The sequence below is a fragment of the Rana temporaria genome, chromosome 3, assembly GCF_905171775.1.
Source record: "Rana temporaria chromosome 3, aRanTem1.1, whole genome shotgun sequence".
In the NCBI taxonomy this organism is placed as follows: domain Eukaryota; kingdom Metazoa; phylum Chordata; class Amphibia; order Anura; family Ranidae; genus Rana; species Rana temporaria.
In genome coordinates this window covers 494,861,502-494,877,033 of record NC_053491.1, presented here as the reverse complement: position 1 = coordinate 494,877,033, position 15,532 = coordinate 494,861,502, and positions in this window count along the sequence as shown.

Below are 15,532 nucleotides of genomic sequence, written 5' to 3'. Positions count from 1 at the left end.
TGGCATCTTCTTCAGGTGGTGGGAGATGGCAAACAGCCCTCCAAATCTCCTGATCTCTGCTGGGCCATAGTCTGTGGGTAGGAGGCGAGCCCACCACCCCCTCCAAACCATACAGTGACAGTGCGTTCTGTCACACTGTACATCCATCCACCTTCATAAATATATAGACCTCCGTACTACACCCCCCCCCCCTTTATCCTGATCACCGGCATAGATCACAGCCTACAGTCTCTCTGTGAATCCCGGAATAAATTATGTTTTTAACACGTTTGTTCACCTTTTGTAGTTTGTACCCTTCAGCAAATGCTGCCCCAGCTCACCTCTCATGTCCTTTATGAAGGTTTTAATGTCGGTCAGTTTCTCCATCATCCTGGAATCTAGAGGAGAAGAACATCCATAAGGTGAGGAGACCAGACCCCCGTCACATAGTGTCACCCCTTAGAGGTCCATCTTACCATCCTAGACCAGACCCCCCTCACATAGTGTGTACCTCTCAGAGGTTCATCTTACCATCCTAGACCAGACCCCGTCACATAGTGTCTCCCCTCAGAGGTCCATCACACCATCCTAGACCAGACCCCCGTCACATAGTGTCTACCCTCAGAGGTCCATCTTACCATCCTAGACCAGACCCCCGTCACATAGTGTCTCCCCTCAGAGGTCCATCTTACCATCCTAGACCAGACCCCCGTCACATAGTGTCTCCCATCAGAGGTCCATCTTACCATCCTAGACCAGACCCCCATCACATAGTGTCTACCCTCAGAGGTCCATCTTACCATCCTAGACCAGACCCCCGTCACATAGTGTCACCCCTTAGAGGTCCATCTTACCATCCTAGACCAGACCCCCGTCACATAGTGTCACCCCTCAGAGGTCCATCTTACTATCCTAGACCAGACCCCCATCACATAGTGTCACCCCTCAGAGGTCCATCTTACCATCCTAGACCAGACCCCCATCACATAGTGTCACCCCTCAGAGGTCCATCTTACCATCCTAGACCAGACCCCCGTCACATAGTGTCTCCCCTCAGAGGTCCATCTTACCATCCTAGACCAGACCCCCACCACATAGTGTCTCCCCTCAGAGATCCATCTTACCATCCTAGACCAGACCCCCATCACATAGTGTCTACCCTCAGAGGTCCATCTTACCATCCTAGACCAGACCCCCATCACATAGTGTCACCCCTCAGAGGTCCATCTTACCATACTAGACCAGACCCCCGTCACATAGTGTCTCCCCTCAGAGGTCCATCTTACCATCCTAGACCAGACCCCCGTCACATAGTGTCACCCCTCAGAGGTCCATCTTACCATCCTAGACCAGACCCCCATCACATAGTGTCTCCCCTCAGAGGTCCATCTTACCATCCTAGACCAGACCCCCGTCACATAGTGTCACCCCTCATAGGGGCATCTTACCATCCTAGACCAGACCCCCGTGACATAGTGTCTCCCCTCAGAGATCCATCTTACCATCCTAGACCAGACCCCCATCACATAGTGTCACCCCTTAGAGGTCCATCTTACCATCCTAGACCAGACCCCCATCACATAGTGTCTACCCTCAGAGGTCCATCTTACCATCCTAGACCAGACCCCCATCACATAGTGTCACCCCTCAGAGGTCCATCTTACCATACTAGACCAGACCCCCGTCACATAGTGTCTCCCCTCAGAGGTCCATCTTACCATCCTAGACCAGACCCCCCTCACATAGTGTCACCCCTCATAGGGGAATCTTACCATCCTGGGACAGTTTCTCCACTCTGGAGTCCAGTCCTAGACTCAGGCTCCTCAGCTTCACCTCCATGTTCTGTTCTGTCTGATCCACACCCTGACCTGTCAGAGACAAAGAACCAGAATTTATTCCCACAAATCAGTGATACAGGGGAGGACCATGAAACTGCCACCACCCTGAACCCAACTACCCAGAGATGCCTCTACTGGAGGATTTCATCCGATAATATCTTGGGGAAGGTTAAGTATTATATTCACTAACAAATGTTTTCTGGTAATGAATGGGTTCATTTGAAAAAAATGAATGAATTGAATGTTTTTTCGGCCTTTGAGTGAATTGTAATATTGTGGTAGGTATTAGTGCACAATCTGACAATATAATAGATGTGTAGCGCCCTGCTCCTGTTGAACAGGCGCTGCTGTAAATTTAGAAGGGGTCTGTTATTTAGCTGGCTCAGTTATTTGGCTCAGACAAATATGATTGAGGGTAATTTGGCCTCTGTTCCAGCCATGGCAGTGCTGGGAGTAACCATCATTGTTCGCCTGGGGTTGTTATTACCACCCCAGGCCAAGGGTGGCAGCAGCAAAGTCAGGGTGTATTGGGTGTTCCCCTCAGCAGCAAATAAGTTGTGCATGCTGGGGAGGGGTACTTAAGGGATAGACGCCATTGGCAGGGGTCCGTCGTTCGCTCCTCGTGGCCCGCCTGGCCTGAGGTGCGTGTTCCTGAATCCTGACTCCGGGACCACGTTGGTCCGGGGTCGTGGCTTCGCCTGGTAGGCCCAGTAGTCACACTGGGCCTGGATCTTCGAAGGTGATCCTGCGCTGTCCGTCCTGCGGTAGGAAGCCACTTGATGAAGGAAGCCAGGGGAGGACCTATGCCGGAGGGGACCATGCAAGAGGCTGGTATCTTGGGAGAAGGCCTAGAAACTTCATCGAAGGATGTACACTGAGAGGCTTGTTAGTGGTCGTCTGTCGGATCTGAAATTCTACTAAAGTTAATCTGGAGAGATCCGGATGCTGAATCCTGTGTCAGGGGATTCTGGACCAAAAGTGTCTTCTCATAAAGGAAGGTCTGTGGCAGAGATTGTACTTTATTCCGTGCGCCATCCTGGCTGCTAGGCCAGTGAGAGGGACCTATCCGGGTGAGCAATACCCACTCTGGCTAGAGGGGCGACGAGAACTGTTTGCTGGAAGATTATACACCTGATGATTATACACCTGAACCCACCTATTTACCCTTCCACCCCTCCAACTTATTTTCTACTAAGTTCTTCAAATAAATCCCAGAAATAAAGAGGAGTATCATGTGGACATTGGATTTCTTCAGACTCTCTTTTCCACACTGGACAGCGAGAAGTTAGAGGTAATGTGCCACCCGAAATACTCAGCAGCTCCACTGGGGGTAGTGCTACAGATATAGATGTTGTGACAGGGGTCACTTTGGGTGGGGGGTTTGTGCAACTCGGCTTGCCTTGGAGAACTCCGGAAACTCTGTGTCCAGCTTCCCCGACCCTCTTAACCTCTGGACCCCTTTACATTACACAGCACCCTGCATCACTAGACCCCTTTACATTACACAGCCCCCTGCACCACTGGACCCCTTTACATCACATAGCCCCCTGCACCTCTGGACCCCTTTACATCACATAGCCCCCTGCACCTCTGGACCCCTTTACATTACACAGCACCCTGCATCACTGGACCCCTTTACATTACACATCCCCCTGCATCACTAGACCCCTTTACATTACACAGCCCCCTGCACCACTGGACCCCTTTACATTACACAGCACCCTGCATCACTGGACCCCTTTACATTACACAGACCCCTGCACCACTGGACCCCTTTAAATCGAATCAGCTTTACCTTCGAATCACCAACAAAAAAGAACAATTTCATGAACTTGGAAAATGCCTCACACTGATCGACAATTGGATGACTGAAAGCTCCCTCAAACTCAACGGATCCAAAACAGAACTACTCACCCTTCACGCAAATAGGAAATCCATTTCTAGGACCACATGGACACCACCCACCATCCTCGGACAAACCATTGCGCCAAGCAACAAAGTCAAAAGTCTCGGAGTCATCTTTGACGCAGACATGACGATGGATGCACAAATAGGATCAGTTGTCAGCGGTTCTCATCATCTGCTCCGCATGCTACGTAGACTCATCCCCTTCATCCCGGAAGAGGACAGAGCTCTAGTGGTTGAAACTATCATCAACTCACGACTCGACTACGCAAATTCCCTCTATTTAGGACTACCGAAATACCAGATGTCACGTCTACAAGTCGTCCAGAACACGGCAGCCAGACTGGTAACTGGTAAAAAGCCATGGGAACCAATCTCCCCGGCCTTGAGGTCCCTCCACTGGCTGCCCGTACAGGACCGGATGACATTCAAGACACTCTGCCTCACCCACAAATGTATACAGGGGAACGCTCCCCAATACTTAAGCGAGAAAATAAAACCCTACGTCACCAAGCGCGTGCTCCGATCAACCAACCAAAACCTTCTCCAAATTCCTAAATCCCGCTACAAATCGAAGGGAGAACGCAGATTTCCGGTCCAAGGACCTCGGCTCTGGAATGCTCTACCCACTACCATCCGCCTGGAGGAAAACCATCGGGCTTTTAGGAAAAAACTAAAGACCCACCTCTTCTGAAGGACCGGTACGACTCTGGATGTCAAGCGCCTTGAGGCGATTAAGTTCGCATTTGCTGCGCTATATAAGTCACTCACTCACTCACTCACTCACATCACATAGCCCCCTGCACCTCTGGACCCCTTTACATCACATAGCCCCCTGCACCTCTGGACCCCTTTACATTACACAGCACTCTGCACCTCTGGACCTCTTTACATTACACAGAACCCTGCAGCTCTGGACCCCCTGCATGTTACGCAGACCCCCCTTTAGTGTATCCACCCCTTCATTGCAGACCCCCTGTTCAGTGCAGACTCCCCTTTAGTGTAGCCCCCTGTTCAGAGTAGCCCCCCTTCAGAGTAGCCCCTCGTTCAGTGTCGTCTCCCCCTGTTCAGTGTAGCCCCCCTCGTTCATTGTAGCCTCCCTCGTTCAGTGTAGCCCCCCTCGTTCAGTGTAGCCCCCCTAGTTCATTGTAGCCTCCCTCATTCAGTGTAGCCCCCCTCGTTCAGTGTAGCCCTCCTCATTCAGTGTAGCCCCCTTGTTCAGTGTAACCCCTCCGTTCAGTGCAGCCCCCCTTCAGTGCAGCCCCCCCCGTTCAGTGCGGCCCCCCCCGTTCAGTGCGGCACCCCGTTCAGTGCGGGCCCCCCCGTCCAGTGCAGCCCACCCATTCAGTGCAGCCCCCTGTTCAGTGTAGCCCCCTCGTTCAGTGCAACCCCCCTTCAGTGTAGCCCTCTAGTTCAGTGTAGCCCCCCCTTTCAGTGCAGCCCCCCTTCAGTACCTCATATCAGCGCGGCGGGACATGCACAGCAGGTCCCCTCCCCCTGTTTACACATAAACAGAGAGGAGGGGGAGGTGGCTTCACTCGGCTGTGCCTGTGTGACATCCGGGATCGCACAGACAGGCAGCCCGTGGCCACTGTAGCTAGCTCGCCTCTCCCTGCCTGTGCCAGTGTGCTGCTGCCAAAACCCGCGGCGCTGCCACCGCGGGTGTAATACAATTACGGAGGGGGTGCTGGTCTGACACCGCCCAGTGTGTGGTACCTGGGGGCGGCTCGCCCCCCCCCTTAGTATGCCTCTGGATGGCCGCACGGTGCCCCTGTTGCCCATGGCGCCCTGTGGGCCGCACAGCTCGCACACCCCAAAGGTCGGCCCTGATGGTGGGGAAAATTACCTGTGATAAGAGTAGATGGAATGTAAGGTGTAGACCAAGAATGAACTCACGTGTGATGGTGACGATGAGGATGATGATGATGAAGAGGAGGCCAATGCAAAGTCCTGACAGAGAGCAGATCAGGCCGGAGGAGAGTTGGGGGATCCACCTGTTCATGATAATTCCTGAAAGAGAGAATTGCATTGGATTCTTTTGTCAGAATAGAACGATAATATTACTATGTCGGGTGTAATTCTCGGTATCTGTGGTGTTATGTACGGTGATTCATACCTCGGTAAGTTGAATGGTTTTCTTTGGGACTCTGGATGAGTGTTGGGTCTTCCTCAAGACGCTCTATGTCCTTGTACCGCACTGACATGATCTGTAGAAGACTCCATTATAGACAGATTCATATATAACAGGACAGACATCTCATTCCTCAGTGTTGAGGTCTCATTGTTGAGGTCTCGGTGTTGAGGTCTGAGGCCCCGTACACATGTCCGAGAAACTCGACGGGCAAAACACATCGTTTTGCTCGTCGAGTTCCTTGTGAAGCCGCCGAGGCTCTCGGCGAGCCAAGTTTCCCCATTGACTAACGAGGAAATAGAGAACATGTTCTCTATTTGGCTCGACGAGTTCCTCGTCGGTTTCCTCGGCCAAAAGTGTACACACGACCGGGTTTCTCGGCAGAATACGTCTCCCATCGAGTTTCTGGCTGAATTCTGCCGAGAAACTCAGTCGTGTGTACTGGGCCTCAGTGTTGAGGTCTCAGTTTTGTGGTCTTGGTGTTGAGGTCTGGGTGTTGAGGTCTGGGTGTTGAGGTCTCGGTGTTGTGGTCTCAGTGTTGTGGTCTCAGTGTTGTGGTCTCAGTGTTGTGGTCTCAGTGTTGGGGTCTCGGTGTTGGGGTATCAGTGTCGAGGTCTCAGTGTTGTGATGTTGGTGTTGAGGTCTCGGTGTTGAGGTCTCGGTGTTGAGGTCTCGGTGTTGAGGTCTGGGTGTTGAGGTCTCGGTGTTGTGGTCTCAGTGTTGTGGTCTCAGTGTTGTGGTCTCAGTGTTGGGGTCTCAGTGTCATGGTCTCAGTGTTGTGATGTTGGTGTTGAGGTCTCGGTGTTGAGGTCTCGGTGTTGAGGTCTCGGTGTTGAGGTCGCGGTGTTGAGGTCTCGGTGTTGTAGTGGATTGGAGAAAGTTCCACAATAATTCTCAGAACTTCATCCAATACAACAAGAGTAATAACAAGAATTAGAAATCCTATCGGCAAACTGAGACCTTTGGATTATTTTTTTCAGTAATTACATTTTAGACAATTATCCCTCCATAATAAAACAAACCACAACATAAAATCCATAAATAAATCCCATCTTCCATATTACACTCACGTGTCACCGTCCTGGGAATCCGGAGCGCGCTCTTCTCCAGGATTGAAGGGCTCCTTCTTATGATGATGATGAGGAGGAGGAGGAGGAGGAGGAAGGAGGAAATCTGATCTTTACATGGAATATACTGGATTATAAGATAAGCAAATCAGCCTAGATAATGAGCCACCTCCCAGAGTGGGCGGAGACAGAATATATTATCTATGAAATGACCAATAGGAGACGTATTTTCAGCCCAGAAGCTTTATAAAACGTTGGTATAAGTTGAGAGCGTTTTGTGGCTTTTCATCCCCAGGCATGGAAATCCAGGGGAAGTCTGAGGAAGGTTTGCTTCTCTATAGCGGTGTTCATGCAGACATATCGTCACGCACGATGGGCTACACGCCCACTCATCACTCACAGAAGATAAAAGCTTCATTTTTTTTTAATTCTTGAAATTTTTTGTTGAGACTATAAAATTGCCCGTTACAGCGTGCGAACGGCACGTGCGAATTTTCATTCGGCGCTTTCTTTGGAACAAAAGCCACTTTTTCAAGGATGTACAAATTTGAAGTTAATGTTTGTATTAAATAATAAACATATATCATAAAAGTAACATACGTACATGTGGCATCCCTGGCTGGGGAATCGTTCCCTCCATGTCCCCAGGAAGGGGCCTGGGTCATCACCAGTAGGATTTGTTTTTTTTTACCCCTCATCCTTGGTAGAATGGAATGACGTCATCACCAGTAGGATCCTGGTTCTTTACTCCTCAGCCTTGGAAGAATGGAATAATGTCATCACCAGTAGGATCCTGGTTCTTTACCCCTCAGCCTTGGAAGAATGGAATGACATCATCACCAGTAGGATCCGGGTTCTTTACCCCTCAGCCTTGGAAGAATGGAATGACGTCATCACCAGTAGGATCCTGGTTCTTTACCCCTCAGCCTTGGAAGAATGGAATGACATCATCACCAGTAGGATCCTGGTTCTTTACTCCTCAGCCTTGGAAGAATGGAATGACATCATCACCAGTAGGATCCTGGTTCTTTACTCCTCAGCCTTGGAAGAATGGAATGACGTCATTACCAGTAGGATCCTGGTTCTTTACTCCTCAGCCTTGGAAGAATGGAATGACGTCATCACCACACCAGTAGGATCCTGGTTCTTTACTCCTCAGCCTTGGAAGAATGGAATGACGGCATCACCACACCAGTAGGATCCTGGTTCTTTACTCCTCAGCCCTGGAAGAATGGAATGACATCATCACCAGTAGGATCCTGGTTCTCTACTCCTCAGCCTTGGAAGAATGGAATGACGTCATCACCAGTAGGATCCTGGTTCTTTACCCCTCAGCCTTGGTAGAATGGAATGGAGTAATCACCAGTAGGATCCGGGTTCTTTACCCCTCAGCCTTGGAAGAATGAAAGGACATCATCACCAGTAGGATCCTGGTTCTTTACTCCTCAGCCTTGGAAGAATGGAATGAAGTCATCACCAGTAGGATCCTGGTTCTTTACTCCTCAGCCTTGGAAGAATGGAATGACGTCATCACCAGTAGGATCCTGGGGCCATATTCTGAGTAAAGTTACGATGGAGTATCTCAGGATACTCCATCGTAACTCCCTTTTTTGGCCCGTGTATCTATGCTCCTGATTCTTAGAATCATTTTTGCATAGATACACTTAAGATCCGCCATCTGTAAGTCACTTACACTGGCGGATCTTAAATGCAATGACGCCGGCCGCCGCTAGATGGCATTTACGTGAAGGAGTCATTTGCGTATGCAAATGATCCTTCTACGCCGATTCCCGAACGAGTTCGCGTCGCGTAACCGTCGCTAACGTCGTTTGCGTAAGCGGAAACTTACTCCTGCTATATGAGGGGTAAGTTTCCGCAAGTCTCGCGTAGGCCATGTTACGGATGGCGTCGGGTCTGCGTCGTGTTTTTTTCGTCGGGTACGTCGTTTCCGTAAGTCGTTCTTGAATACGACTTTACGTCAATGACGCACACGTCGGCGTCATTGACGTTTTCCGCTGAGAACTGGAGCATGCGCACTGGGCTTTTTGAAGCCCGGCACATGCGCAGTTCTTTCGCATCGGGGGCGCGCTTCATTTGAATAGAAGCCGCCCCCTTGGAGATCCGCCAGGCTACGCCGGGACACTTACACTCCGCTGTCCCAACTTATGGAGCAAGTGTTTGGGGAATACAACACCTGCTCCTGTAAGTTGGGACAGCGGAGTGTAAGTGCCCTAAGCGAAGCAGGCGGATATTTACTCAGAATATGGGCCCTGGTTCTTTATTCCTCAGCCTTGGAAGAATGGAATGACATCATCACCAGTAGGATCCTGGTTCTTTACCCCTCAGCCTTGGAAGAATGGAATGACGTCATCACCAGTAGGATCCTGGTTCTTTACTCCTCAGCCTTGGAAGAATGGAATGACGTCATCACCAGTAGGATCCTGGTTCTTTACTCCTCAGCCTTGGAAGAATGGAATAATGTCATCACCAGTAGGATCCTGGTTCTTTACTCCTCAGCCTTGGAAGAATGGAATAATGTCATCACCAGTAGGATTTTGGTTCTTTACCCCTCAGGCCTCGTACACACGACCGAGAAACTCGACGTAAATGAAACATCGTTTTCCTCGACGAGTTCCTTGTTAGGCTTGTCGAGAATCTTGACAAGCTTTCTTTGCGTACACACTGTCAAGACAAAATCTCGTCGTTCTCAAACGCAGTGACGTAAAACACGTACGACGGCACTATAAAGGGGAAGTTTGATTCCACTGGCACCACCCTTCTGAGCATGTGCAGGTTTCTAAGCATACACACGAATGTGTTTCTCGTCGAAAACCAGCCTGACGAGGAACACAACGAGGAAATTGAGACTCCCGACGAGGAAAAAGAGAACTTGTTCTCTTTTTTTCTCATCGAGTTCCACGACAGTTTTCTCGATGAAAAACATACACACGACCGTTTTCCTCGGCAAAAAAGCTCTGCCACCAAGTTTCTTGATGGATTCTGTCGAGGAAAACGGTTGTGTTTGTACGAGGCCTCAGCCTTGGAAGAATGGAATGACGTCATCACCAGTAGGATCCTGTTTTTTTACCCCTCAGCCTTGGTAGAATGGAATGATGTAATCGCCAGTAGGATCCTGGTTCTTTACCCCTCAGCCTTGGAAAAATGGAGTGACGTCATCACCAGTAGGATCCTGGTTCTTTACCCCTCAGCCTTGGAAGAATGGAATGACGTCATCACCAGTAGGATCCTGGTTCTTTACCCCTCAGCCTTGGAAGAATGGAATGACGTCATCACCAGTAGGATCCTGGTTCTCTACCCCTCAGCCTTGGAAGAATGGAATGATGTCATCACCAGTAGGATCCTGGTTCTTTACTTCTCAGCCTTGGAAGAATGGAATGACGTCATCACCAGTAGGATCCTGGTTCTTTACCCCTCAGCCTTGGAAGAATGGAATGACGTCATCACCAGTAGGATTGTCAGGACCTGGATCTGAACCTGCATCCTCTGCTGTGTCTTGTAGTATCTCTTCTTGCTGAGCCACCTTTTATCTATAAACATAACTTCATTCCCTGAGAGCCTAGCCCTTCACATTAGTTGATCGGCTTTAAAGTATCTAAATATGGGTGAGATTCCAACAATTATGAGCCAGAATGAAACCTGTTCCTTTCTCCAGCCACTGTCAGTATTTATCATCTGAGGCTGTGCAGATTCATAGATCCTCAGGTCATGGTGAAATCTTACAAGTAGCACAATATTTTCCGATCAGACGATCCAAACTGAGTGCGATACAAGCACAGGGTTCAACAGGGAGGAGCCCAGGCAGGTTATGATGATAAAGAACCATGGAATGGACTCGCCACGTCATGTGACTCAAATTCTGGCCCCACCTTATTAGTCCGTCTTCTCTGATTGGATGGAAATTGCCCTACATAAGGTGATGCAATGCTTAAATTTAGGTGTGAGGCTGAATCTCCTCCCAGCTTCCCCCTCCTCCCAGTTCTCTCCTCCCCCTCCTCCCAGTTCTCTCCTCCCCCTCCTCCCAGTTCTCTCCTCCCCCTTCTCCCAGCTCTCCGCCTCCTCCCAGCTCTCCGCCTCCTCCCAGCTCTCTCCTCTCCCTTACCTTAAATCTTTCCTCTTCCCTCCACCTAGCTCTCTCCTCCTACCCCCGTCTCCTCCTAAGTTCAGCTCTCTCCTCCTAAGTTCAGCCCTCTCGTCCCCCTCCTAGCTCTCTCCTCCTACCCCTGTCTCCTCCTAAGTTCAGCTCTCTCGTCCCCCTCCTTCTAGCTTGCTACTCCTTCTCGTCCCAGCTCACTCCACCCCCTTCACCCAGCTCTCATCTCTCCCCTCCCCTTTTCCCAGTGCTCTCCTCTTCCCAGCTCTGTTCTTCCACTCCTCTCAGCTCTCTATTCCTCCCCCTCCTCCCAGCTCACTCCACCCCTTCTCCTAGCTCTCATCTCTCCCCTCCCCTTTTCCCAGAGCTCTCCTCTTCCCAGCTCTGTTCTCTCACTCCTCTCAGCTCTCTATTCCTCCCCCTCCTCCCAGCTCACTCCACCCCCTTCTCCTAGCTCTCATATCTCCCCTCCCCTTTTCCCAGAGCTCTCCTCTTCCCAGCTCTGTTCTCTCACTCCTCTCAGCTCTCTATTCCTCCCCCTCCTCCCAGCTCACTCCACCCCCTTATCCTAGCTCTCATCTCTCCCCTCCCCTTTTCCCAGAGCTCTCCTCTTCCCAGCTCTGTTCTCTCACTCCTCTCAGCTCTCTATTCCTCCTCCAAGATTACTCCACCCCCTTCTCCCAGCTCTCCGCCTCCTCCCAGCTCTCTCCTCTCCCTTCCCTTAAATCTTTCCTCTTCCCTCCACCTAGCTCTCTCCTCCTACCCCCGTCTCCTCCTAAGTTCAGCTCTCTCGTCCCCCTCCTTCTAGCTTCCTACTCCTTCTCGTCCCAGCTCACTCCACCCCCTTTTCCCAGCTCTCATCTCTCCCCTCCCCTTTTCCCAGTGCTCTACTCTTCCCAGCTCTGTTCTTCCACTCCTCTCAGCTCTCTATTCCTCCCCCTCCTCCCAGCTCACTCCACCCCTTCTCCTAGCTCTCATCTCTCCCCTCCCCTTTTCCCAGAGCTCTCATCTTCCCAGCTCTGTTCTCTCACTCCTCTCAGCTCTCTATTCCTCCCCCTCCTCCCAGCTCACTCCACCCCTTCTCCTAGCTCTCATCTCTCCCCTTTTCCCAGAGCTCTCCTCTTCCCAGCTCTGTTCTCTCACTCCTCTCAGCTCTCTATTCCTCCCCCTCCTCCCAGCTCACTCCACCCCCTTCTCCTAGCTCTCATATCTCCCCTCCCCTTTTCCCAGAGCTCTCCTCTTCCCAGCTCTGTTCTCTCACTCCTCTCAGCTCTCTATTCCTCCCCCTCCTCCCAGCTCACTCCACCCCCTTATCCTAGCTCTCATCTCTCCCCTCCCCTTTTCCCAGAGCTCTCCTCTTCCCAGCTCTGTTCTCTCACTCCTCTCAGCTCTCTATTCCTCCCCCTCCTCCCAGCTCACTCCACCCCCTTCTCCTAGCTCTCATCTCTGCCCTCCCCTTTTCCCAGAGCTCTCCTCTTCCCAGCTCTGTTCTCTCACTCCTCTCAGCTCTCTATTCCTCCCCCTCCTCCAAGCTTACTCCACCCCCTTCTCCCAGCTCTCCGCCTCCTCCCAGCTCTCTCCTCTCCCTTCCCTTAAATCTTTCCTCTTCCCTCCACCTAGCTCTCTCCTCCTACCCCCGTCTCCTCCTAAGTTCAGCTCTCTCGTCCCCCTCCTTCTAGCTTCCTACTCCTTCTCGTCCCAGCTCACTCCACCCCCTTCTCCCAGCTCTCATCTCTCCCCTTTTCCCAGTGCTCTCCTCTTCCCAGCTCTGTTCTCTCACTCCTCTCAGCTCTCTATTCCTCCCCCTCCTCCCAGCTCACTCCACCCCTTCTCCTAGCTCTCATCTCTCCCCTCCCCTTTTCCCAGAGCTCTCCTCTTCCCAGCTCTGTTCTCCCACTCCTCTCAGCTCTCTATTCCTCCCCTCCTCCCAGCTCGCTCCACCCCCTTCTCCCAGCTCTCATCTCTCCCCTTTTCCCAGTGCTCTCCTCTTCCCAGCTCTGTTCTCTCTCTCCTCTCAGCTCTCTATTCCTCCCCCTCCTCCCAGCTCACTCCACCCCCTTCTCCCAGCTCTCATCTCTCCCCTCCCCTTTTCCCAGTGCTCTCCTCTTCCCAGCTCTGTTCTCTCTCTCCTCTCCACTCTCTATACCTCCCCCTCCTCCCAGCTCACTCCACCCCCTTCTCCCAGCTCTCATCTCTCCCCTCACCTTTTCCCAGAGCTCTCCTCTTCCCAGATCTGTTCTCTCACTCCTCTCAGCTCTCTATTCCTCCCCCTCCTCCCAGCTCACTCCACCCCTTCTCCCAGCTCTCATCTCTCCCCTCCCCTTTTCCCAGTGCTCTCCTCTTCCCAGCTCTGTTCTCCCACTCCTCTCCACTCTCTATACCTCCCCCTGCTCCCAGATCACTCCACCCCCTTCTCCCAGCTCTCATCTCTCCCCTCCCCTTTTCACAGAGCTCTCCTCTTCCCAGCTCTGTTCTCTCACTCCTCTCAGCTCTCTATTCCTCCCCCTCCTCCCAGCTCACTCCACCCCCTTCTCCCAGCTCTCTCCTCCCCTTTCCAAACTCTCTTACCTCCCGCCATTGGTCACAGATATGTGTTGCTTCCACTGACATGATGTCCAAAGAAGGTAAAAAGTTCATTCATTTCATAAGGAGTTTACAGTCATAATGTTATTTATGAGCTTGGAAAGAGGAAGTATCCACATGGGCTGTTGGGCCGAGGCCAACAACATACATCATCTATGAGGATATATATTTCACAAAGATGGCAAAAAAATGTCTCACAAAATCCGTGCAAATGCCTTGCAAATCTACACAACATTTACTCTCCATCCTGAATGACCACTGAATTAGCAGAACTATTGAGCCGGACTCATCAGACACACCGAGTTAGATATAAATTGGTGGGACACAATTGAAGATGAAAAGTAGGGATGAGCCCGCAGGAGTCAAACGTAAGTCCGCAAACAAACCGAACACATGGGGCGTTCTTGGGAAATGGAAGTGCTGCGGAGCGCCCCATAATGCACTGCGAGATCATGCATTGACGTCTGATGATTGGCCAAAGCATGTACCTGACCTGCATGCTTTGGCCAATCAAAGCGTGCTCTGCTGCGAGAGGCATAATTGGCCAAAGACAGGGTGCCTTTGGCCAATCATGGCTCAGGGGGACTATATCCACGCCCCACACTATATAAGGCCGTGTAGAGTGTGTGGACAGAGATAGATTGAGCTAGATTAGGCAGGCAGGTTAGTTAGTGGCGTGCAGGCAGTGTATTTCTTATATATACAGTCTAGTATATATATTAAATACAGTAAGTGCAGGCAGTGTAGTATATATAACACAGTGTATTGAAGTGGTTAAGGGGAAAAAATGGCGTGGAGGTCTCCCCCAAAATCTATCCCAGGCCCTTCAGGTCTGAAATGGTTTTCAAGGGGAACCCCGCTCTAATTTTTTTTTTTAATGGCATGGGGGTCCCCCCTAAAATCCATATCAGACCCTTATCTGAGCATGCAACCTGACAGGTCAGAATGGGGGGGAAACAAGCGAGCAAGCACCCCCCTCCTTAACCATACCAGACTACATGCCCTGAACATGGGGAGGGTGCTTTGGAGTCCTCCCAAAGCACCTTGATCCCATGTTGATGGAGACAAGGGCCTCATCCCCACAACCCTTTGCCCGGGGGTTATGGGGGTCTGTGGGCAGGGGGCTTATCGAAATCTGGGGGCCCCCAGCTCCCCCCTATGTGAATGGGTATGTTCATCAATCTTCAATCGCGACATGACGATCCTGAGAAAAAAAATGAAAAACTCTGCCTCCGTGGGAGGCGCTCACCTTCTCTTAGCTCTCTTCTTTCCTTCCTACCAAGTCTTTCCACCCCTCCCCCCAGTTACCTTACCCTCCCCCATACCATTTCTGTCTATTCACTCCTCCCTTCCTCTCTGCTCTCTCCTCATTTCCCTTCCAGCTCTCTTTTCCCTATCTGCTCTCTTTTTTCCCCTCTCCTCTCCTCACAGTGTGCCCATCAACAATCTTTTCCCCACTCCCCTCATCCTCCCAGCTCTCTCCTCCCCTCTTCCCAGTTTCCTCCCCCTTTCACTCAAACTCTCCTCTCTCAACTCCCTCTTTTCCCTCCTCCCAGCTTTTTCATTTACTCTCCTTCCAGCTCTCTCCTTCTCCTCTTCTCGGATTTCTCACCTTCCCCTCCTTCGCGCTCTCTCTCTTCTCCTCCTTCCCCTGAGCTATATTCTCCTACTCCTCCAAGCCTTCTCTGCCACCTCTAATTTGCTCTTTCCTCCCCACTCTCTTCTCTCTCCTCCCCGATCTCTCCTCCCGATCTCTCTGCTCTTTTACCCTTCCTCAATGCTCTCTCCTTTCACTCCTCTCAGCTCTCTCCTTTTACTCCTCTCAGATCTCTCCTTTCCCTGCTCCCGCTCCTTCCCCTTCTTCTCTTCCCTCCTCCCAGCTCTCTCCTTCCTGCTCTCTCCTCCCCTTCCTCTCCGC